This window comes from Maylandia zebra, linkage group LG9, assembly GCF_041146795.1.
Source record: "Maylandia zebra isolate NMK-2024a linkage group LG9, Mzebra_GT3a, whole genome shotgun sequence".
In the NCBI taxonomy this organism is placed as follows: Eukaryota; Metazoa; Chordata; class Actinopteri; order Cichliformes; family Cichlidae; genus Maylandia; species Maylandia zebra.
The window spans coordinates 29,370,936-29,397,483 of record NC_135175.1 but is presented as its reverse complement, the minus strand read 5'-3'; the positions used below and the strand labels follow the sequence as shown (position 1 = coordinate 29,397,483).

The 26,548-nt window shown below is 39.1% G+C and overlaps 2 protein-coding genes across 3 annotated transcripts in view; both read left to right on the top strand.

Annotated features, from left to right (window-relative positions):
- LOC143420332 (uncharacterized) overlaps positions 1-26,548 on the top strand; it is a 466,151-nt gene that overhangs the window by 130,920 nt on the left and 308,683 nt on the right. The gene's annotated exons all lie outside the window — the stretch shown is intronic.
- LOC101477649 (cadherin-18) overlaps positions 1-26,548 on the top strand; it is a 192,022-nt gene that overhangs the window by 51,113 nt on the left and 114,361 nt on the right. Inside the window, exon 1 of one of the 2 annotated variants that reach the window (XM_076888310.1) lies at positions 16,294-16,359. The exons of the other annotated variant lie outside the window; for it this stretch is intronic. The gene's annotated coding sequence lies outside the window, so the exon portion shown is untranslated. Of the gene's footprint in view, positions 1-16,293; positions 16,360-26,548 lie in introns of those variants that run through there. 2 annotated transcript variants of the gene reach the window in all.

Here is a 26,548-nt window from a genome sequence, read left to right as displayed (position 1 = left end):
GACCCTAGGCTGTCAGAGCCTAAGTCTCATCAGCTCGCAGTAGGACTAACAAAAACCTCAGCAGTTCATGCAAATGCATTCTGGTTTTGAGTCCCTCAGTGGTCCTGTGGTTTTTGTGCAAAAACACAGATTCCAGTGATTCCAAAGGCTTACTGAACCAGGGTGGTCCAACAGAATTAAATTATTAATTGCTACAAAATAATATCAAACTGGTGGTCAATGGGATGATTTAAAGGGTGGGATTGGTGATTTAAGTTAACAATCAGAAAGACAGAAGGCCTGTTTGCCCTGCAGGTCTGTTTACAATGCAGACACAGCTCAGAAAAGACCAAATCGATCCAGAGCTACTCACCGACTCCAATTACACTAACAGGAGAATGATGATGGGGATCATCTGGTATGCCACACAAACCCAGTCAGGGTCGCATCGGCCACATCGCCTACTCATTTTCTCATTTTTCACTCAGAATCTCATGGGCTCCAAACAACCGTGAACTGATGATATGTATTCTAGCCTTCCCAGTATGAGATGGGAGTTTGCTGATTTAGAAATATAAGTTTGCTCCTTATTGGGCATAGATGTTTAATGATTAATAATTCAACGGGTGTAGAGAAGCTGCTGGACAACTAAATTGTTAGATGACACTTCTTCTTTTGTTCCTTTTTTTTGCTTTAAATATTGGGCTTCATCTGTATATGAACAAACCCAAAATAGATGAGCATTTTACACTGCACGTATTAATGTGAAATTCCATGTAACAATCTGTTTTCCACTGGAACAGCAGCTGGTGTTGTTTTGGTTTTTTGGGGTAGTATGTATTAAAAAAAGAAAAAAAGGCTGCAGTTGGAAATACTCTTTTCTAAATAAACTGGGTAATTTATTGTGCATATAAAATTACAGGTATACAATAGTTACATTGGTTGTTACATTTAGTCTTGCGACGTTAGCTGGGAAGACATAGCCGTCAAATTTGAAGGTTCTATTATGAAGTAATAGAACACAAATAGTTAAAAAAAGAAGAAAACTGAGTGAAAACAGAATACAACTGAGTCTCTGCAGCACAAACAATTCCACATTGGCACATACACTACACACAACAGAAGACAAATTTTCAGAGTGCTACCACTGTCACAGAAGTCCTGGGGCTAAGAAGCTTTCTGATTTACTTTGGTAATCCCAGCTGTAAGTCCCCTTATGACTGTCAGTGTGCACCGCTGATGCTAAATAAGAGAAGAGAGCGGTACAAAATGTAATTACTTTAAATCTTTATTTTGTTTGGATGCAATTAGCAATGCAACGCTACAATCTTGGGAAGATTTCCATTCATGCCAACGATCTGAAGTAATATTAACTGTACAGTCATGGTTTTGGGAGGGCCTGCTAACCACAAAACATTACGAGTTTTTCAGATTTTATATAAATGCCAGTGCTACCTCTACAGAGCAACGTAAATACAGTATGGTTTTTAAAAATGTGCCGTATTGCCCTTGGACAGGTTTGCTGCTTTTACATTTTTAAGTGAAAAAAAAAAAACACAGATGAGTGGTTTTTAATGATGGTAAATGATGTTAATAAATACAAAAACTGGTCTACAAAGAACATAGAGGCATACAGGTCAGCAGCTACTTGCAAGAAGGGGCATTTTGATGCATTATTACGAGATGCCTTCTTTCCCCTGGGAGAAACAATCAGACTTGCATGGAGATTGTGATTCTCAGACTGGGTGAAACATAATGCACTTGAGCTATGTGCCACACAGTAGAGAGAAAAAATGGCTTTCATTAAATTACACTAAAGTTTATACATCAGCGATGATAAGCTCTCAGAGGGGCCAGCCATAAGATTGAAATGTGCCATCTCTCACTATATGAGGGGAAAAAAATGAAATATTCAATTGATTTTCTTTTTCCTTTTCGAAACGTATATATAAAAGGAAATCTCATGACAGAGTAAAGACAAGGTGAAGTGACAAGAATGTTGAGCATCACAACCACTGAGCTCATATGTTGGCACTGAGATATGGACACCAGCAATGTAAGTGCTTGAACAGCGTGCCCACAGTGGAGCTTAATAATGAGTGTTATTACAAAGACCAGATGTTCTGCGCATAATCCATTTTCTAATTTGATTAACAAATTGTCAATATAAACTCAGCCTCTTTAGGGAGGCTACATTAAGTTGCATCAAGCACTAATTTAGCTGTCTGGTAACCACTGCAGCTTGTAGCAGGATGTGCACCAGATAGCATGCATATGCGAGTTTGTTTGCCCTTTTAAAAGTAATTTCAAGCATATGTCAAACAGTGGTGTCGTCACTGTCCAGATATTATGAAATAGGTATCATTATCCCTCTATTCAGCTGGCAAACACATTCTGAAAATCCTACTAGATGCTCATGACAGTGAATGTTCCATAATCAATGTGGTTCCTTTGCTAGAAGAAGAAATGTCACAATTAAAGCTAGGATGACTTGAGATGCTGCTGCTTTTGCAGTTACATTTTTACAAATTAAATCAAATTGACTTTGCTCCGGTTTGATTTTCAGTTCCACTGCGTGCATTGGATCTTCATCAACACTAATTGCTCTTCAAAGAGGGTAAAAAGATTGAGGGATCTGCTGTGACAGCTCAGGACATGGGTAGTAGGTATGTATCCAGAATACAGTAGTGGGGAGAGAAATGGAAAATATACCCTGCTTGGTTACAAGATAGAGCAAAAAATTAGTTTTCACACTTGCTCACGTTCATCATCATCAGAGAGAGAAAGAGGCATATGTGACAGGCTCTAAGTGGTTAAAGCAATCTTAACAAGCCAGCCTTTGGAAAAATTACAAAATGGTAAAACACTTGGCTACCATTTGGACATAGTGAATTAGGATAGTTGCACTTAAACTCTAGAGCTCTACAGTAAAAGATGGATGGCCGTATCAACGAGCTTTATGATTCAATTTGACGGGATGACAATGGGGTTTTTTTTGCTCTGTGTCAGGAAAACTGTTTTCTATTCAAGTTTGTTGATTGCATAAAAGCTTCATATCTCACTTGGGACGGCTGATAGTGACTTGATAGATCCAAGGGCATTAATCTGTCAGGATCCATGACCTGCCATCTTTAGATCATTTTCTTCTGAGTAAAAGTGTTGTCACTTGCACTGGACTCAGTACCTTTGAGTTACACATTATCAAGACCCTGTGTTGCAGCAGAGAAATGTAACCGATAATCTTGATGTGTTGAAAGTTCCTAAGTGTGTGGTCCACACTTATCCAGACGGACAACAACAAAATTTGTAGCTTTGTGAAGCTTTTGGAGTGAGGAAGCATAAAGATGATCTTAGTCTCAGAGGTGCACGAAATGACAAAACATCTTTTAACTTCGGTTTAGGAAACAATTCTGAATATTTTGGACCCAATCTTGTTGTATATACACACACCAAAAGTTCTGCATTTTTATCAAAATGGTATCCTCAAAAGACACACTGGCAGCAGCAGGAAGAATTTCATAGTTTGACCCAGTAGTTGAAGCTGTATCACGACCACTTTCATACATATATCAGATGTCAGTGGGGCAGTTTGAGCTCCTGTTGGCAGAGTTGGGACCAGATCTGAGGAGGCAGAGAAATAATTTCAGCGAGTCGATTGACCTGGAGCAACATCTAGTTGAGTGTCTGAGATAAACTACTGGAGAATAATTTCACTATTTCCATATAACTGTATATTCAGTACCAGTTTTGAGCTACGAGGGCACTTGTTGCAAAATGCTGTTGTCTGATTGGTCAGGTATGTTTATTCATACAATCAGAAAAGTCTAACTTGATCAAAAACTAAAATAAAACAAATTCTGTAAGTTCGCCCTTCAAAATCACACGGTCTGATTCATGGGCTGCATTAATAGTTGAATCTAAAAAATATTTTTAACCCTCAAAACATTTGCACAAATTTCACACTGTGTGTAAAGGCCTTCAGGGTCACAAAGGCTGAGGTGTATAATGCATAAGAGTCACCAATGCTCTGCTGACTCAATAACTGCAGAACTGCAAATCTTCTCTTGCAGTTAAATAAAAAATAAAGAACAATGTGCACCACTAGCTTTGTTATATGGCATTTAATCTGCAGGTTGCTCAGTACTTTTATCCATATGGATTAGGTAATCTGACATTTTTGTAGCAACATTTAAATGTGTCAGTCATCCTTTAGTTTTGCAGTGTTATCACAGAATAAAAAAACTGTTTAAATGTTATCTATTCTCAGGAAATCATGCCGGGCATCTTATCACCAACATTTATTCATCATTTCCCGTGTCAGCTCTAAATTGGATTAGTTTACCTAGCGCCTATGTGATAATGTGCAACATTTCACACAGGAGGAGTTTTAGTTATATATTTGCAGTGAATCCTTAACAAATATGTCATGTTGGATTGTGCGACTGTGGGTCGAAAAAGGCTTTTTTTTCTTATTCACCTAGCAGCCTTGACTTAACAGACTGTTTTACAAGTTAATGTGGGAAATGACTTTGTTGGAGCTGACAGCTCAGATCACTAATGAGGATTTGGCTTTGTTCTGATTGAGGCACCCCATTCTGAATCAAACAATCACACATCAAATGAATGATGTTGTTTGCATTTGTCGCTTCCCTTGATGAGGGGGCAGGAAAACAACAGAATCTGTTTGTGTTCGACTCGTTTAACAACCAATTAGTCATAAAGCTTAAGCTTTAAGCACAACTCAACTGGACAAAATGAGAATTCACATTCCCCACTATGTGGAATTAAAAGTGCTTTCTAACTTATAAGCCTATTTTTTTCATGCCAAAACAATATTAACACATTTTCTTTCTTTTTTTTAAGACAGAAAAGTCCTCCCATAGGAGCAAAGAGGCCATTATCAGCGGTGCACATGCAGTATCACAACCAGCATCAAATCAAATCAAATCACTTTTTATTGTCACATCACATGTGCAGGCACACTGGCACAGCACATGCGAGTGAAATTCTTGTGTGCGAGCCCCACAAGCAACAGAGATGTGCAAACACAACAACACAAACGAGCAAAATACAAGAATGGCCAACCTGAAACTAATAAATATATGTACAATATATAATAGTGTATGCATTTCTGGATGTGTATACTAAATATTTTCCTACGTGTGTGTGTGTGGTGTGTGTGTGTATGCACATTTTTACAAATTAAATAGTTAAAAAAAATTAAAATAAATAAATAAATAATAATAATAATAATAATAATAATAATAATAATAATAAAATATATAAAATATACAGAGTTGAATATGTGCAAAACAAGTGGCATTTATATACAGTGTGGAGTGCATAATGTTAAAGTTCCAGTAGTGAAGCTGAGGTGTCTATGACGTGTTCAGCAGTCTGATGGCCTGATGGAAAAAGCTGTCTCTCAGTCTGCTGGTACGGGACCAGATGCTGCAGAACCTCCTTCCTGATGGAAGCAGTCTGAACAGTTTATGGCTGGGGTGACTGGAGTCCTTGATGATCCTCCCCGCTTTCCTCAGGCACCGCTTCCTGTAGATGTCTTGGAGGGAGGGAAGTTCAGAGCACCGCACTACTCGCTGGAGAGCTTTGCGGTTGTAGGCGGTGCTGTTGCCATACCAGGTGGTGAGGATGCTCTCAATGGCACAGTGATAGAAGGTCCTGAGGATGCGGGGGCTCATGCCGAATCTTTTCAGTCTCCTGAGAAAGAAGAGGTGCTGCTGCGCCTTCTTCACTGTTTTGTTTGTGTGTACTGACCACGTAAGATCCTCAGCCAGATGTACTCCAAGGAACCGGAAGCTGCTCACTCTCTCCACAGCAGCGCCGTTGATGGTGATGGGGGTGTGTACTTCTCTGCACCTCCGGAAGTCCACTATCAACTCCTTTGTCTTTGCGACGTTGAGGGTGAGATGGTTGTCTTGACACCAGTGGGTCAGGGCGCTGACCTCCTCCCTGTAAGCCGTCTCATCACCGTTGGTGATAAGACCCACCACTGTAGTGTCGTCCGCAAACTTCACAATGATGTTGAAGCTGTTAGTGGCTGTGCAGTCGTAGGTGTAGAGTGAGTACAGGAGAGGGCTCAGTACACACCCCTGTGGAGCACCAGTGTTCAGTGTGATGGGGGATGAGGTGATGCTGCCCAGTCTGACCACCTGGCATCTGTCAGACAGGAAGCTAAGGATCCAGCTGCAGAGGGAGCTGCTCAGTCCTAGATCCTGCAGTTTCCTGTCCAGCTTCGAGGGAACGATGGTGTTGAATGCTGAGCTGTAATCTACAAACAGCATCCTCACATACGTGTCTCTCTTCTCCAGGTGTGACAGGGCAGTGTGTAGTGTCAGGGCTATGGCATCATCAGTGGACCTGTTGTGGCGGTATGCAAACTGTAGAGGGTCCAGTGAGTCGGGTAGTGCAGAGCAGATGAAGTCCCTGACCAGCTTCTCGAAGCATTTGCTTACGATGGGGGTCAGGGCTACAGGTCGCCAGTCGTTCAATGAGGAGATGGTGGAGGATTTGGGTACAGGGACGATGGTGGCCATTTTGAAGCAGGCTGGGACTACAGACAGAGAGAGGGAAAGGTTGAAGATGTGCGTGAACACTCCAGCCAGCTGAGCCGCGCATGACCTGAGGACGCGGCCGGGAATCCCGTCCGGACCAGTAGCTTTGCGTGCGTTCACCTTCCTGAAGCACTTCCGCACATCCTCCTCAGACACAGTGTGCGCACTGACGTCATCCGCGGTGCGCACACTGTCCGGTCTCATGGTGTTCGCTGTGTCGAATCTAGCGTAGAATACGTTTAGATCCTCACACAGGGAGGCCGTGGTCTGCGGTGTGCTGGTTTTCCCTCTAAAGTCTGTGATCGTGTTTAGTCCCTGCCACATACTCCGAGGGTTGTCAAACTGTTGTTCCACCCTGTCCCTGTACTCACGTTTGGCTGCTTTGATCGTCTTCCGGAGTTGGTAATGTGCGTGTTTGTAGTCCGATGTGTTCGCGGAGGCAAAGGCGGTGTTCCGTGCCGCGCGAACATCTCCGTTAATCCAGGGTTTTTGATTTGGGAAGGATTTGACTGTTCTGGATGGGACGACATCTTCCACGCATTTCCTGATAAATCCACAGACTGAGTCTGTGTATTCATCAATGTCTCTGGCGGCCACATGAAACATTTCCCAGTCCGCATGATCAAAACAGTCCCGCAGCGCAGACTCCGATTGGTCCGTCCAACAGTGCACCGCCCTCCGGGTTGGAGCTTCCTGTTTCAGCTTCTGCCTGTAGGCGGGCAGGAGCAGGATGGAGCAGTGATCTGATTGGCCGAATGGGGCGCGGGGGAGGGCTTTGTACGCATCCCGGAAAGAGGTGTAACAGTGGTCGAGTAGCCGGTTTCCACGTGTGTTGAAAAGGATGTGTTGATGGAGTTTTGGTGAGACTTTCTTCAGGTCTCCCTTATTAAAGTCTCCGGCTGTGATAAACGCTGCCTCTGGGTGTGCGGTTTCCTCGCTGCTGATCGCGCTGTACAGTTCCCTGAGTGCACGGGCAGTGTCGGCTTGTGGGGGAATGTAAACAGCCGTAATAATCACTGCTGTAAATTCCCTCGGTAGCCAGAATGGCCGGCACTTAATCATCAGGTACTCCAGGTCCGGTGAGCAGAAGGATTTGACCGGGTGCACGTTCGCATAATCACACCAGCTGTTGTTGATCATGAAACACACACCACCGCCTCTGCTTTTCCCAGTAAGATCCTGTGACCTGTCCGCGCGGTGCACAGAGAACCCCGGCAGTTGTATTGCGGAGTCCGGTACTTTGTCCAATAGCCAGGTTTCTGTGAGGCATATCACGCAGCAGTCCCGCATCTCTCGCTGGAATGAGATCCGTGCCCGAAGCTCGCACAGCTTGTTCTCCAGAGACTGCATATTAGCCAGTAATAAACTGGGTAGCGGTGGTCTGTAAGTGCGCCGTCTCAGTCGAACCAGAACGCCAGATCTTCTCCCTCTGCGTCGGCGTTTGCGGCCTCCAGGGCCAGAGAACAAAGGCGTCTCAGGTGAGATGAATGGGGGGTCTGCAAATGGAGCGTCTGTGTTGCAAAACTTGAACTCCGGAAAGTTATTAGAAAGACCGTCTTTTATGTCCAGTAAGGTTTGTCGGTCGTACACAAGGAGACAAGTGCTGCTCGTGAAAAAATAAAGGAAAAGTAAAATTAAACACAGAAGAAAGCCGTTGCTTGGGGGAGCTCGTGACGAGGCTGCCATACTCGGCGCCATCTTGAATTATTAGTTGTCAACATAGTTGTCATCTCCCTGCTACAGGTTGTTATTCTTCATGCAAGACCTTCATTAGGGAGCCTCTGATTCATTGTCTAGTTAAATCCTTCCTCATCACGTCAGAACGAGGATAATGTGTTTAAGGCTGACATGCTGAAATGCAATGTTGCATCGCAAAAAAGTATGAAGAGACAAATCAGGTCATCTCTCTGGTAGCAGCAGCAGCTCAGGAAAATATTTTAGGTGTTTAACCGGACCATCATTATCTGAAAAGGTAGAAATAACCCTTAAAACAAGAACATTACAGTAAAATCGGAGTCAAGCAAGCGATCCTATCAGTTATGTTTGGTTTGTTGGCTTTTTTAAAAGTCTTTCTTTTGTGAAGCAAATTGCTAAGAGACATCTGTGCATGGCCAGGAAGTTTCTTTTTTAATCGTGATTACAAAAGAAGGGAGTGTATTTATTTATTTTTAATAAAAGAGATGTCATTTGTTTTTAACAGACTCAACAGAACACATTTGTCTCATTTTGTATCATTTTGCTCTCCAGAATTTGACTGTTGTTTAACCATGCCCAGTTAAAGAAGATACCAGTGAGGGAGAAAGCGGTAGGTGTAAGGCATGCAACACCAGGCACAAAGAGCATTCCAGTTCTGCCATATGAATAGAGTCGAAGACTTTAATGATGGTGATGGTGATGATTTTTGTTATTATAGCTGGCTCTTTCCAGAACTCGGATGTTTTTGAAAGGTGTCAGAGAAGCATCGTGGTGCAGTTTGACAACTTTTGAATATGATTCAAAGCTGCTCTATGTCTGCAAGGCCAAACACGGGGTTATTTCAGGAGTAACCTTGGTGTAATGTGCTGTAATTTTACAGCTTCCCCTCTATGAGATCTAAGCACATAGTTCCAGCTTTCATTAAAATAGCTGCCATTTTCATCACAACAGATGCCCCTGCACTCAGCACATGTCCAAGGTCATAAATCCAGATTACCTACTTCTTGTGTCGCATCTTGCGCCATCTGGTGTGATTTAAGCAGCAGGCAACAGTGTCTTTGTTGTTGTTGTTGTTGTTTTTAACTCCAGCCCGTTTCTGACCAAAGAGAAAGATGGTAACTGCTTAGAAATTACTTGGCCACAACTTCAGACAATTAAAAAAAGAGCTTAAAGCTATTAGTGATTCAGCATGCTCCCAAGATTTTTCTTTTTGCTTATTTGTATTTTTGTGTGTTTTGAATTAACATTTGAACTCTTGCTGCTCAGAAGGAATCTGCTTTAAATTACATTTTGCTGCAGAATTTGTCTTTTATGTTCTTTTTATGATTCCTTGGAAAACAAAATATAAGGAAGTAAAAGAGTTTGCTGTCTAATTGCACTTTGTTAATTGCTGTTACTCAAACAGGTGATATGGAAATGATACCGATGAAGCTGTTTGGACAGTGCAGTTGACTTTTAAAGTTAAAATTGCAACCTAATGCAACAATACATTATGATAATACATTGTTGTATTTTATGAACATAAAAAGAAAAAGAAGTCATAGTTGTGGAGTGAGTAAATGTTTGGACACCCAGCTAAGTCAGTGGGAAGATGACACACTCTTTGAAGCTAGTGAGGTTTTCTCATCTTAATTTGGATTTTCTTTTCAGCCCTTCTAACGTCAGATTACTTTAGGTTTTAAGGCTATTTTGCGCTCATAATAATGTTCAGTCAAGGACATTGTGAAAAGTGTTCCTACTTACACTGCCTTATGTAGTTCATTGGTTCATGGATGATTTTGTAGTACAGTCATGGTAAAAAGAAAGTACCCCTTCCAATTGATATGTTTTACATATCAGAACATAGTCCGAATCATACCAGGACTTAATGAGGCAATGAGGCGAAAAGCAAAAACATGTATGTAAACAACTAAATACCCCCTATGATTCAATAGCTTGTAGAACAACTTTTATGATTTTAAGTAGTTGTTTTTCATATGACTATCAGTCTCTCACACATCTCTTCACAGCACTGTCTGTTCATTGAGGTTTTTGGGGATGTGTTTCAGCACATCTCTCTTAAGTTTTCCCCCCACAGCACTTCAAACTGGTTGAGCTCAGAACTTTGATTGGGCCTTTACAATACCTTGATTCTTTTCTTTTTCAGTCATTCTGTTGCTCATGTGCTTGGGATCATTCTCCTATTGCATGATGAAATTAGCTTTAACTGTCAGACAGATCACATTTGACTGTAGGATGATTTGGTATATAGATGACTTCATGGCTGACTCACTGACTGAAAGTTTCCCAGGCCCTGTGGCTTCAAAACAAACCCAAATTGTCATCTTTCAACCACCATAGTTGACAGTTGGTGTGAGGTGTAACAGTGCTATGTTTTCTCTGAATGCAACTATATGGGCTAAAATCGCCTAGAAGTCTTGTGATTCATTCAGATACAGCTTTTGCAAACCAAAGCTGTGCTCTTATGTTCTTTTTAGGAAGTAAAGGTAACTCCTCCAAATAAGCAATACTCATACATTCTTGTAATTCTAGTTTCTAATTGTACTGTAATGAACTTTAACATTTAACATGCTAACTGAGGCCCGCTGGGTCTGAGATGAAGCTGAGATGTTTTCCACTGGTGAATAATTATTTTCACTGTAGAATGATGGACTTCAGATAGTTTGGAAATGGCTTTATAACTCCTCCCACACTGATGGTCAGCAACAACTGCTTCTCTAAAATAATTAATGATCTTTCTCTATCAGCCTTTGAGGCTGAAGTCAAGGTTTCTTTTTGTTGCTGTGAGAAGGTCTGAAGGAATGAAAGCTCCTATGCAGTATGCAATATAAAACTTATCTTTTTAATCTTATTCTATGTATTTATTTGTTTTTGTATTATTTTTGTCTCTTGTTGCTCTTAACTGCTTAAGTTTAAAGCAGTGTCCTTTTTCCATTAGGTGAGATAGTCCCAGGAAAAGGGAAAAGAACATTTGCTCATATATACGAGGTATATTCCTGTTCTGGATTCATAAATTAGCTTCTTTTCAGAGCTCTTAGTTGTTGACAGTTATTACAACTTTTGAAGAGTCTCATAATTTAGCAATCTCAGGAATTGTCAAGAGATGACAAATGACAATTCTTAGTGTATCTTATAATAAATCAATGAAGGTGTGATTTAGGAAATTGAGTTCTGAGACCTCCCATCTGTAAGTATTCTGATACGCCCTTAGAGGGTCGCATTGTCATTTTGATTGACAAGGCCATAACAAATTATGTAATCTATTAATTACCTGTCATTTTAATTGTCTTTTGTTATGATAATGATGCAAATATTATGGCAGATCATTTTAAATATAACTTTATCACAATAATATCTAGTTTACGACACAGTATGCAGTATGCATTTGAGGGCAAAAGATGAACAGTGGCACTGCTCGTGTGGTCACTTTTTATGTCAGCACCCCAAATAGGAGATAATTATTTTCCCCCATAATAACCTCAGGGACCACTGACACACCACAGCTATTGTGCCTAAACAGGCAAATATGAACTAAATTAACTTAAACTGGATCCTCGCTTGATCGGGGACATTGCTCCAGAGGCAGCTGCATGCTGTCTTTTAGTTTTGTATTTTTCCCCAGATAAACCATTTCTCATGTCCTATTTAATTTTTCTCTGAATGTTGAACTGTGAATGCTTCACTGGAACACCGGTAACTAGAATTACCTGTGGTGTCTAATGGCTCTGTCTTACAAGACTAAAAAACAGGGCAGCAGACTCCTCGCTTTTCCACATTCAGTAACCGATTGCAAATATCTATAGCAACTACGTCATTCTTTGTGACGGACTTTCTGTTTCAACTATACAAGATTCTGACTAAACTCTGTTGCTATCTGCATGCACAGAAATTCACATTCATTACTTGCATTCAGAGTTTTTTCGGTTTGTAAATCAGTCACAAACTGGTAGCAGCCTGAGATTTTTACCATTTTATCACCATCTTGGCTCAAAGAAATCTTACAAAAGTGAACTGGCTCTCACAAACCTGGTCCCTGTCTGTGAAGCAACCATTTCAAAGGCAACAACATCCAAATTCACTGCACACATTAGCAATAATCTTGGTTTTTAGATGGTCTCCAAACACTATTTTCCCTAGTGTGACTGTAGCAAAAGCCAGAGTTTTGAGCGACCGTTCCACCTGGGCATTGATCACAAGTTGTCAAGATTGTCTAAAAAAGGGACTTCCTGTGAGCAATAATGATTTTTCTTTCATTTTCCCATATGTTTATTCATGTGCATTTATAGAAATCACTTGATGAGTGATCAAACATGATGTATCTACTGATTTATTATTCTTTTTGTTCTTTTTTTGGTTAATTGTTCTAAGGGTGCAATTTGAAAAATGTAACTGATTCCCTTATTTTTCAGTTTTTTTTAACCTCCTGGGACCTGGCGTCCACATATGTGGACATCACATTTTGGGTTATTTAGACCAAAATACTCAATTTTGCTCTACAAGGGCCTGATATCCACTTACGAGGACGTTATACTGCTACTGTTCTATCGACATTTTAAACGAATATCCTCATATGTGGCTCTCATTTTTCTTAGAAACAAAAATTCTGTAAAATAAAAAATCTATTATTTCTTTGTTTTTACATTCATCAGGTCCCAATCAGCCCAAATATCAAAGAGAAATTAAAAATGCCGTGGAAAAGTTCAGGTCTTAGGAGGTTAAAGTTCAGCCAAAACTTTAGAAGACTAATATTTGAACAGTCCATTTATATACTGCTGAAGTGTCAAATAAAACTTCTCCCAAGCTCCAGTGCACAGTCTGATGTTGAGCCAATACATTCAAGAATAAAAAATAACGGATTTATATCAAATAACCATTAATGCTTGCTTGACATACACTGGTATCTAATCTTCTGTCTGTAGCGATAACTTTCTGCGCACTAGCTGGAAGTTTTTCCCATCTAGTGAGTTTCTAGGTGTTGAGCGAGACACCTGTCACATTCTGTAAGAAATTAAAGAAATAAAAAGTGTTAAATGTCAGCTTGAATGTCAGCCGGAGGAAAAAATAAAATCTTATCAGTTGAGGCCATTTAGTGAAGTTTGCACTTCACTCTTTCATTTTCAGTTCGCCTGGTTTGTACCTCGCTCAAGAATTTTATCATGGTTCAGGACACTTTTGTTTTCAAGGAAAGACACAACAACACTCTAGTATATAATTAGGTATGTGGATTATGAGCATAATCCATAAGGTGCAAAATCCTTTAAACCAGCATGGCTAAATCACAGAGTTCAGTTATTGTCAGAACAGTTGTAAACTAACATTAGCTAACAGTGGCGCTACCTAAGCCATTTGGAGAGCACTTGGATAACAATTTCTTTACCACCATAAGTGTTGCAATCAGTGGCCCACAATACAATCTCATAACTCTGTTTATGTTATATCTGAGTCTTTTCCCTTTTCTTTCCTCTCCTCCAGTTATGTCTAGGTGTCTTGGCTCATTCAGCTGTCCTGCTGGTTTGCTGACATGATCAAAGGACCACACACTAGTTATGTTGTTATTATTATTATTTTTTATTTATTTAAAAGGCCTGCAGTTTAAATTTTCAGTATGCTTTCAGTATGCTTGGACAAATTATAACATCACCGTGCCACAATAGAATGTGCTTGGTTGGGGTTGCTATGGAAAGGAAGAGGATATTTTTTAAACTTGCTGAAAGAAATATACCATTAGAATATATGTAAGGGCACATGTTCACAAATTATATGAAAAAAAATAGACATGTTACAGATTAGCAAGGGGATAATCACAGCTTTTCTTCCATGTATCTGTCAGCAGAGTAAATAAACTGTCTTTCCTCCAGATGAAACCCACTGACAAAGTTTGCTTGCTTTTACTTGCATTGCCTTTAGGTAGCAGTGCTTTGACCATAAACAGCAGGTCCAGACAAAGTAAAAAGTGCTAGCACTGCTCCTCTCCTGGGTCTCATTTTGAGTGCTGCCCACTGGTGACACTTTGTCCTTTTATGTAACATTCCTGCTTAGTGCAGCTTTAATTTTGGATTCTCGCTTTAGAATAAAATCAGACACTGCAGTCAGTGGCAATAGCTGTGCCAGGAGGTCTTCTGTATCTGCCAAGGACCACTGACGATATGGCACTTCTTCACTGTAGCACAGTGGGAGAGCTACTGACACCTTAGTAACCCTGGGCCCTGTGATGGAGAATCTCGCTTTTCCAGGTGGACATGCTCATTGTCCGACTGCCTTATCTCTTCAGGGCCATTCCTCCTGAAGATCACTGGGACTGACAGAGCCGAAGCGTAGGCATTCCTACAGAAATTTCTGGAGCAGGCAAAGCCCCGGAGAGAGTGTTGGCGATGCAAGCAGGAAAAATCTAAGGCGTCTGGACTAAAGGCTGTCTGGAGTATCCTAAACGGTCTCTCTGAGATTTAAAATCTAGTTTGTTAATTACCATCGCTGGGCTATATTAGGGTGAGTGGAGGCTCTCTCTTGCTTTCACTGCCATAGTGTTTAAGTGGTAGTGAAACAATTTAAAGCACCCTTGAGACTGGATCGATGAGATGGCCCATTTGTGTCCTAATCCATTATATTTGACAAGAGATTCTATATCTCAGGATGAATTGTCACTGAAGCCTGAGTGTAGTTTGATGGGATCCCATTACAGAAGAAAAGTTTAAATACAGCTGACATTGCGCTGTCAGTGTATGTTAATAGAAATTACTTTTTTTTTCTTCATAGCAAGAAAATTGAATTACCTGGTATGATTTTTTTTTTCTTTGCAGGTTCTCCCTGAACATATATGGGTTTCCTCCCACAGTTCATGTGTATGACCATGTTAACTGGTCATTTTAAACTGGCTGTAAAGGTCCTTTTAAGGTGCGCCCTGCAGGGGGTGGCAAGAGCACAACAGAGGGAGGTACCCAAGAAATCTGAATATTTATCAAAAATATAATAAACGTACAAGACCGGTACCTGGTGGATCTACATAAGAATTTAAACACGATCTTGTGTTGGATATTTGGTTTGCAAACTGTTAAAGTATTTCAACCTTTTACTTAAGTAGATTTATTACTGATTCATAGTGAACGAGTATATTTGAAGTAACAATTATTAAATGGAATGACACACTGTACTCCTGATATCATGATACTCACCAGAATCAAAATTGAATCATAATTATTGATTCACTGACATTCATATTACTTTAATGCTGCAGCCGTTGATGTTTTTAATTACTTGTATATTGCTCGGTAGCTTGATCTATAATAATGCAATTGATCAGCACCATCTAACTAAAGTTTTAAAGTAAGTAGCATGGAGTACAAAGAAGAACAACTACACCCAAAATAAAGTGGTGTAGAAGCAGATGACATTGAAATATTTCAACAAAGTACAAAGTTTTTAAAATACTTGCAGTTAAACACCAAAGAGGGAGGCAATCATATTTCATGGGCCAGGTGCCATGCTACACCCCTGCCCACACTTGACCACAAGCTCGACAGGTGGTTAAGAAAAGAGCTGGATAGTAATGTACCTACATATATATTTATTATTATTATTATTTATTTATCATGTAACCTACTAATGGAAAGTAATGTTATGTTAGCTACATTTTTTTTCCAATTTGGCTTTGTATTTTACAGAACTAAATTATGTTCACAAACAAACTCACTGTTTGTATTTCTCCAGTGGATGTATTTGTTCCTTCTTTTTCTTTTTTTTAATGCTGCCACCTGGTTAGAAAGATTACAGTGATGACATTTTGAAAGTTCAGAGATCTGTACCAAAAAAATAAACAAACAAAACGATAAAAAAACAAGATAATAATGATTTGTTACAAATCAATCATGCAACAGCAATCTCTTTATCTGTTTATTTCCCTGAGTTAATAAGAAAGGATTAATCAGCTAATAACGTCAAGCCTGGATAAAAGTGTCTTACACTTGCTGTGTGTTGCTTTTCACACAATGCACCTGCTGATGTCCATGTGGGATTTTTCCACCACAGTGACTGGAAATAACACTGGACTCTGGAGTCTAAACTCTTCTCTCCTGTGCTTGGAATGAGAATTTTATTCCACATTATACAACTTAATGAGGTAAGAGATTAAGATGTTGCCCTTGCATTGCAAAGGCTGTATTGGCACACTGGACTCCAAATGACTCTGCTCAGCAGTTACCTCTCATTGCATTGTTTGGGGCGAGAGTCATGGAGTGGATTCTGATTACTCAACAAATCTGTAATTTGAATGTAAATTCTAGGGGTGGAATTTGGAGTTGGTAGACGGGGATTTCTTATGGCCTCTTAGGTTGACTGGACAATTCGAGACAGAGGTTGAATAATGTGCTGATTCTTGCACAGATAAACAGAGGTTTATTTAAAATAAGAAGCATGAACATAATGGCATTATTATTCATATCTAACAGGAGTTTGCAGTTCCTCTGCTAGATTCCTATCATACTTATGATACAAGTTTACTGGGTTGCATTGATATTTGAAGAACCACAATTCAAAAACAACTTAAATGAAAATTATGTCAAATTCTCTGAAACTTTACTATGAAACTATGAAAAGGAAAAAGACTGAAATGGACACCACAGAAAGTAGAATAATTTACTTCCTTTCATAGATTCGTTGCGACAAAGTAAATCTTCTCTAAGACTTCTCATGTCACACTTAAAAGGTGAAAATGAGGAAGTGTTACATTTGAAAGGCTCTTTCATAGTTGAGGATATGGTATGAACAAAAGATGTATTTCAACTTCTATATCAACCTCAGAGGTAACTGCCTCTGCCTCCATGGGTCAGCATGCAACGCTGGAGGGCTGTTATGGGTGGATAGTATTGATTGGGCTAGGTGTAACAGCAACTGACATGGGAGTTCACAGTAAAGATTATGTGATTCTCCAATCTTGGATGCACTCTGTAGAGAGCCTCTAGTTTGTAAGTGTGATGTCTGGAGGTCTGAATTTGTTAAATATGGTGGTAGGGACACAATTCCTTCTGACCCTATGGTAAGACATGGTTCTTTTGGGCAGTGTAAAAGGAACCTTACTTCTCTCGTTATTTATATGCTTTTAAAATACTTACTTTTTGTCTTAAATAAAAAAAATAAATCAACAAGCATAGAAAAATAAACGCAGCGTTATCTCACAATTATTTTACCTTCTGGTAATCTAAAAAGAGACTACAAAGCAGTATTTTAACTTTCAGAGTATTCATAACTCAGCGACCTGTTCCAGTGAGTTGACCTACAAACACAGCTTGTTAGAGTAGGTGAGACGATTATCTCACCGGATTCTTTCTGCCATTCTGCAGAACACCAGCTGGAGGCCGTATTTAGCAGCAGACGCTGACTTGCGTGACCTCTGCCATTGAGACGCAAGCTGGATTACCTGGTGATATGGTCCTGATTCTCTAATCCCAGATCTGTCTCTCAAAGATTAGTGCTAAGGAAATCAACTTTACATGAGACTGAGAAGTGACACGCCTCAACTCCCCACAGTGCACCCCACCACTTTTTTTTTTCTTTCTTCTTGAGCCGCTCTGCAAGTAGCTCTTAGTAAATAGCTGCTGGTGCAAGTGGTTTTAAAATATTAATTGAGCTAATTCCAGCTTCCCCAAACATTGCTCTCATTAGATAATGATTTTTCCCACAAGCAGGAGAAGGAGGAAGTTGTTTGTTGGGTTTCATCAGAACAAAAACACAGTAGACTTGTCATTTTTACATTTTCACTTCAGACAAACTATGCCCGGATGAAATAATTTGCTCTACAGTAACTTGAAAAGAAAATTTAAAAAAATAACGGTAGTACTTTAATTAAAAGAAATGTTTTAATTAGTAAATATTATATCAAATGTTCATTTGAACAATGCTTAGCATTTCTTGAGGATTGTTGTCAGAGTTAAATTCTTAATTTACATCTATGGAAAAAAAAGGCGAAGGATAACAGTCTGACAGAGATAAAAAGTGATTCCCACAACAGAGGGAGGTCCCCAAGAAATTTCTAAAGAGCTATTGGTGTGATGAATTTAAATTTGAAATTTTTTTTATTCAAATTTATGTCAATATGTACAGAGAATGTCAGGAGAGGGGTACAACAGCCATCTGTAAAAAACAGTGGAGGCTCTGTCATTGTTAAGGGCTTTATTCCAGCCAGTGGAGTTGGAGATCTTTGAGAAGCAGATTTCTATCAACCATGCAATGCTGGAACACATTTGGCAACACAGTGACAGTGTAGTAAAGTCGTATCTGTGTAGAGAAACACACAATAGAATACTCATGGATTGGCCTCCCCATAGCCCTGATGTCAACATTACTGAAGCAGTGCCAGATCATCTCGACAGAGAATGGAATAAAACTAACTCTTTATCCCAAAAGGTTGATTCTGTTGACGTAACGTTTTCAATGGGAGAAACGTTTCGTCACTCATCCAAGTGACTTCTTCAGTCTCAGCTGACAGCAGGTTTCCCCGACCTTATAAACTTAGAAACCATAGAAACATTTGCATAATGACAGAAACTAGCACCACTGAATGAGCATGCGCTGTGAGGTCAATCCCCATTAATATGCAAATTCTCATGACAATTCACATCTTTATATATCGCTAGAAAGTAGTTTCAGGAATTGTATAGACATGATATGTATTTTTAATATTGTTAAGATTTTATAGCTTTTTTTTATTATTTCCCAGAAAATACTTGGAGCTAAGGTGTAAACAGCTGAATTCTGCTGTATCCGAGACACATGGTCTTTGAATTTAATGTCTACTTTGGTGTTATGGAACATAATGAGTGCCTCCCATGGAACACTCTGTGTTGGAGAAAAGAAGCTGAAACAAGGCCTGCATACAAATCGAGACGCTTGCAACATTTGTGAACAGTCTCACTTCTCAGTGGGAGAGCATCTTGTTGCTCCAAGATTATGGAGCCTTATTCTCAAAGGAAAAGATAGTGTAATTTGCCAAAGCAGCCATGACTGAATGAGAGAACTATTCTTTCTCTGTAGAAGATTTAAAGCATGCCTGATTATGATCATCTTTTTTTTTTTTTTTTTGCATCATGTCTTCTTGGATCCAGAGTTTTCCTCAAAATGCTTTTTTACCTGCACTGAATAAGGACAGAGGTTTATTGCTTTAGTTTGAATATGATTTTATGAATAAAACAAAAGTTTGACATGACAGTATGATACCTAGAGTGCAAAAGAAGTGTAATTTTTTTCTTCCTAAATGGTGTTACTCCATGCTATCGTAAGACAGTGTTTGTTCTGCTGAGAAATATGGCTTATATAATCTGAAACTGTCTGTGTGGCCGTGTGCCTTTTGATAATATTGTGCTTAGCAAACTCAGCTCATGGTTACAGGTCAGCAAAGCCAGCTCGCCCACTTTGTTTCTGTTGCAACCCATGTGTTTAAAAAACACATAGTAGGCTCAAGATTAGAAAACATGTAATTATGTTTACAGTAACGCAGCACTGTAAAGCGTTAATGTGCTAAATTCAGTAATCAGATTACATTTACAATTATGTTGTTACTTTATTTACAAAGGTGTTTCAGTTATCTGCATGTCGGGTGGATAGAAAGAATACAAAAGTAGTGGAGGTGTGGTCTGCAGGGCTGGTGCAGCGGGCAGCGCAGCTGGGGCCACTCAGGTAATCAGGCTATAACTATTTTAGTGATGCCGGTACCCAGAGGAGGGTGGTCGCCACCAGGCTGAGATATGTTAGCTTGAAACTTGCCACACCAAAATAAACGCTGTGTGTTTTCACAAACATTGAACAAACACGCTTTTGTCTTCCTGTCCACTTCCACGACAACAAGCTGATTTTAGCTGATGTAAAATTGGAAATGAAAAATGGTGGAGCAAAACAGCGATGCAGCTTTTCAGAAGCAGGGATATGGACACCATCTACACTGCAGACTTCTCCCACAATTCCACCCAGTGCTTCCTGCAGAAGTTCTCTGATGACTCTGCAATAGTCGGCCTCATCACTGATGGGGACGACAAGGAGTACAGAGGTCTGACCCAAGACTTTGTGGACTGGTGCCAGCTGAACTACCTCCAGATCAACGCCAGTAAAACCAAGGAACTGGTGGTAGACTTCCGCAGGCACAAGCATTCTCCACTGCAACCACTGAACATCCAAGGTATGGACATTGAGGCTGTGGACAGCTACAGATACCTTGGTGTTCATCTGAACAATAGACTGGACTGGACTCATAACTCAGACGCCCTCTACAGGAAAGGGCAGAGCAGGCTGTACCTGCTGCGGAGACTCAGGTCATTTGGAGTGGAGGTTCTAGGATGTCCTCTGGACCCAGTGGAGGTGGTGAGTGACAGGAGAATGGTGGCTAAGCTGTCATCACTGTTGGACAACATCTCCCACCCCATGCAGCAGACTGTGACAGCACTGAGCAGCTCCTTCAGTGGGAGACTGCGGCACCCACGGTGTGGGACGGAGAGATTTCGCAGGTCTTTCCTCCCCACTGCTGTCAGACTCCATAATAAAGACTTTAACTGATCAAACACACACATCCATACATATGCAATAATACTAAGTGCAATAATCCTTTCTGTCATCGTTGTATTTTTACTCAGTTGTATATAGCATTTGTATTTGTATTCTATTTTTATCTTATTGTATATTTATTTTATTTTATTCTACTGTATATAGTATTTTATTTTATTCTATTCTGTACAGTTGTGTACTGTATTTATTCTTATTGTATCCTAATTTTTGCCTCATAACTTTTGCACTGTCCACTTCCTGCTGTGACAAAACAAATTTCCCACGTGTGGGACTAATAAAGGTTATCTTATCTTATCTTATTACTTTTATTTTTATTCCACAAAAGGAAAAAGCATGATATGAAAGTGCAAACTGCGTCCAGAAACGCTTTGTGTTTTTGCAAATATCTGCACAGACAGCATACTAACAGAAAGACAGCCAAGAATCCACAGTGATGATAAAGCTATGAATGCAGATGCCAGCCCAGCGACCAGATCCCGATCTTTAACAAGTAGCAAACTGATGAACAGTCTTCGTTTTTCAAGCTCGTGTTTCTACAGTAGAATCAATCAGGCGATAGCTTTGAATTCTCTATGAGCTATTATGTTTTTTTTTTTGTTTCTTTCTATTTTTGTATTTTTTTTGGGGGGGGGTTGCTTTTTGTTCACATGTAAACTTTAAAGAAGGATTGTATGCGTGTCTTCATTAGGAAAGGGATTGGCGTTAGTGTGTGGGACTGTAACTGAGTAATGAGAAAGTAATATAATGAGTGGTGCAATAAATTACTTTCTCCTTTCTCCAGCGATTAATTAAGTAAGGTATTGAAAAGTAATGATTGGGTGAAATGCATTAATTTTTTTGTAGTAACGACCACAACACTTGTCATGATTGTCTTGAATGCCGATGGTGGGCACACCATTGTTTTTCCATCCATCCTTTTCCACTTGTCAAATTCAGAGTGAAAGGGGGTTCACAGCTTCACAATCTTAGGGTAGGTGTGGGGGGAGGCTGGGGGTGTACACTCTGAACAGGGTGTCTGTCTGCTGTAGGGGAGACAGAGACAGACAACTATGCATGCTTTTGTTCACACCTATTACCAATTTAATATTACCAGTTAACCTAATATTCATGACTTTGGACTGTGGGAGAATCCAGAGTACATGACATCAAGGCACACAGAGAGAGCATGAAAGCTCCACAAAGAGGTTTGAAACTGGGATCTTCTTTCTGTGATGTGACAGAGCTAGCCACCACAGTACATGGCATCATTATTTTTGAGACACTAACATCAGTATTTTTGTTTTGTACAGTACTTTGCAAAAGTTCTGAGCCACTCCTCATTTCAGCTTTTTTTGCTAGGAAAATATCAAGGTAGAAAAATGTCTTTCTTTTAATTTCTTTAAGTATTTTCTTGAAAGACATTTCAAATGACTCTTTGGATGCTGTTTGCTTTTGTTCCAGTCGCTGTCAAGATCATCCCACACTGCTTTAATAATGTTGAAACATGGGCTTTGAAGAAGCCAATCTATAAATTACTGTTTTTTTTTCCATCTATGCTTTCACTTCATTGGCAGTATGTTCTGGATTATTGTCATACTGAACAATTAAGCTGTTGCCAAGCAGATGCTTTCCAGATGGTATTGCATGGTGGATTAAAATCCGGTCATAGTTTTCTGCCTTCATAATTCCATCAGTTTAGACAAAATCCCCAACACCACTATCTGAAATGCAGCCCCAAACCAAGACACTCACTATTGTACCTCTTTCCTGACCTCCTCTTTACCTACAATTTCAACAAAAAAAATTGTTTGGATTCATCACTCCATTCCCTTCCTTAAGAATGGCTTTCGTCCTCTGTTATGTGTAGACACAACTATTGAATGGCTTCCAAACGGTCCTCTGAAAATTGTCAGTTAAAATTTTGAAAGACCTTAAGAAAACCTGGAGAACTACGGCCCAGAACCACTTCAGGAAAAGTTTAAATGTTCTGGTTCACTAGAAGCAAATTAATGAATAAAGAAATGAGGGCTTGTTTAAGATTTAATCAAGAGTCTGTTTTGTGTGCCTACATTATTTCATACCTTAACATATGAAAAACAATGAAATCCATGTTAACACATTTTAATAAATGGCAGTTTTACCTGGTTACAAACAAATACACCAGTTAAAGAAAAACAGGAAAATGCAAAATAACAAACAAAAAAATCGCTAACATATAATAAATCGCTATTCATATGTATCATGTTGATAACAACAATGTTTATATTTGTAAATTAATTATTACATTTATTAATCATGTAAATTCCCTGCACCTGTCATAGACGTCCACATGGCGGTCAAAAACATTGCCCTGTAAAGTTCAAATGTTCAGCGTCATATTAATGTCCAGGTCGGGTCATGGTTTGACGTCCAAATTGTGGACCAAGTTTTGAGTAGGAGGACATAAATCTCATTACTTACACTTGTACTTGCCCAATTAAAAACAAAAGACTTCATAACATAGTAATAAAAAATCAAAATGGGTATGAGTGTACGTTTATTCCTTCGTGGCCAATGACAACAAATCATATCATGAGAAAAAAAAATGTTGGTAATTAGTGTTTAAGTCTCTATAATATTATTTTTATTAGTTATGTTTTTTTTGGGGTTTTTTTACTTCAGTCTAACATTCACTACCAAAAAATTATATATAACTAAAACTTCACATATTTTAACTTTCTGTAATCATTTCCTGTCTACAGTGTAAGACTATTTGAGTGACACAGGTGTTTCCACATTGCTTCCTCTTAATCTGAATGACATCTGACAGTGTGGATTTCCCCTGAATATTTTTTTCCCTCCCAGGCTTCAGGCACCTTTCAGCTTGTCTCATCTGCAGCAAATCCCTTCCAGACATTTAGGTGGTGTTGCTGTAGAAAACACGCCTGTCACTTCATGTTTTATCACATGCTCTTGACTCAGCAATGAGTGAGAACCTCTTAAAGCCACAACCAAATTGTAACTTGTATCCATGCCAGTGATGCCTTTGAACTAACTGTGTTTAACCATCCGAAAGGGTGTAAAAGATATTGGAAATGATCCACAGGCTTATTAGTGTTAGTATAGCTTTTTTGCTGTGAATGAAACACAAGATGAGACAGAGGCTGACTGGGACTTCAGCACTAAAAGGACATTATTCTAATTGGTCCCTTGAATGTTACAATCCCCATGTATCCCTGCCATTATAAGAAAAGATTGCAATTTCACTTGTCACAAAATATTACCTTCATTTTATATGTGCACAGCACCATCTAAAAGCTTCAGAGAGCTTGTTTAGCAGACGAGTATCCTTCAAGAAACCACAGTATTTTGTAAGCAATACTTTCTCCTAGAATAATAACACAGAAGGTAAATGTAAAAGGCAATTTACAGTAGTAAGTTTTGCATGCAAATTTCAGCTTTTTGTAATATTTATATTATTATTGATTAATAGTTAATTATTGCATTACTCCACTAAGCTAATGTATTTATCAAGTTGAGGGTTAAGGGTTAGAAATTAGCATAGTTAAGTAAAGTGCAAAGTGTGTGATTGAACATTTTGACCTATGACTTTCTGCATCCATCCATAAATTACTGGGTATTTCTTTACATAGATTACTAAAGATCATTTGTTTTTTAACAACTAAAAGTCTGGAAGCTGTAGGCTGACATTTTAAAGGCAATTTAAAGTCGTTTTTACATGGCCTGTTTGCTTTGTATTAATACATGCAATAATGAACTATAATTGACTATAGTGCAGCAAAAGCTGATAGAAAATGAAAAATAATAATGGCTAAACAATGCACCCACCCCGCTGGGTTTTAGGAGCTACTTAAAATATATTTTATGTCAATATTGCAAAGAATTTGAAATACAGTGTAATCAGAATGGTCACATGCAATATTGTCAGATTCTCTTACAAAATACATTGTATGGAAGCATATTATTAAATCAACTTTAAATTATGTCTTGATCCATTTACTGACTTAGATATCACATAAGCAGTTTAAGTGACAACACCATTTCTACAGATAGGATCCCAAATGACAGTGTGACATAAAAGATGTTCCACTGCTGTGTTGAAGCAATACCCTGACCAGATTCTGATACCCGAATCAGTCTTGGATGTATTGCATTTTGAGCCCATCAAAATAGCCGGCACCGCAGCCTGACACGCACAAAATGTGACAACATGTTGTTGTTAGGCAGACCACAAGCGGTTGTTTATTTTAATAGCAATATGCCATGTAAGCACTCAAATTAATATAAACATGGAAAGCTGATTTCTGGAACAATATTTCTCCTGGCTTGCTGATGATGTTGATGTCTGCTAGCATGGCATCTCGATTGGTCTATGCTTTTTGCATTGCAACAATATGAGTAAAATAGTTTTGTTGTTTGTTTGTTTTTTTAACATTTATACCATATTTGCTTCAACTATGACATGATGCACAGCTCACTCAGTGGTAGTTGACTCTCTGTCAGCTGCACTGAGATATATCCCAGTGGCCTGAGGGTTATTTTGGCCTACCATGAACAGGCAGCTTATCACAAAGAGGAATAAGTTTATGGAAGGTTTGCAAAGCATGTGCATCTGCTGCTACCTGCTGTAACATCTGTAATGTCTACAGATAACTTTTGCACAAGTGGCCCACTGAAGAAAAGGAAATGTGGAGGTGGCTTCACATTTTAGCCCCCCCCCCCCTAAACGCAACTCCAAGGGGATTTGTGTTTCATCCCAAGATTGAACCAGGGACCTTTTACTTATTTTGAAAATGTGTAAACCAATACACCCTAGAGCAATTGCTGGACATATAGCTAAAGGTGGCAAAATAAGTAACAATCAGCAGTAAAGTACTTTATATATGTTATAAACATGCCTAACTTAAACATAAAACAGCTGAAAGGGGGTATGCACACTGCCCACTCAAAAGTTAGAATTTATTTAAAAGGAAATAGATAGGGATATTGCACACAATTCATACCATGAACATTTTGCAGACAGAAGACTGGCAATACAGATGGTCAGACTATAAATTGAAGTTGTTGTTGTTGTTTTTATCTCAATTTGATCAGTTGTTATTTGCTCAGTTTTTGAACTGTTCAAACAAAATCACAAAGTAAAGGCAATACTATGATGGACTGCAGCTTAAGAAAACACCAATAGGAAAAGTCTGCAAAAGAAAAATAAAACAGCAATAAAAACAGAAATTGAATAACAACGTGACAGAATTCAGACAGAATGTGACTCATTGTAATGAAACATATTTAAAAGAATATATATATTCTCTTATTTAAAAATAATAATAATAGCAATACCTTGTTAAACTAGATCATGGTTAAACATTTTCAGAAACTACTCTTATTAATGCCTTTAAATGATCAAGTTCATCTGAACTATGCTGACACCCATTTCTCCCACACTTACACAAGTGTTATTCAAATGACATATAGCTCAATTTTCCAGGTTCAGAGTACAACCTTGGCAGAACTTTGTTAAAGCAATTCTGGTTTACAAATCAGTCACCTTCACACTCATTGCATCAATAGGGGAGAGTTCATGGTGTCTCATATCAATCCTCTCACACAATCTTCTCAACCTAATGAGCGAGTCGTTGTTGATTGCTTATTTGTCCCAAAATCCTCTTTTCAACCTTGCTTACTGGGTAGCAGTGAACTGATGCTGGTATTTGTTAAGGGAACAGAACCCATATCATCACGAAAAGTACAAGGCAGGCTATATTAAGGAGCTATTCAATACA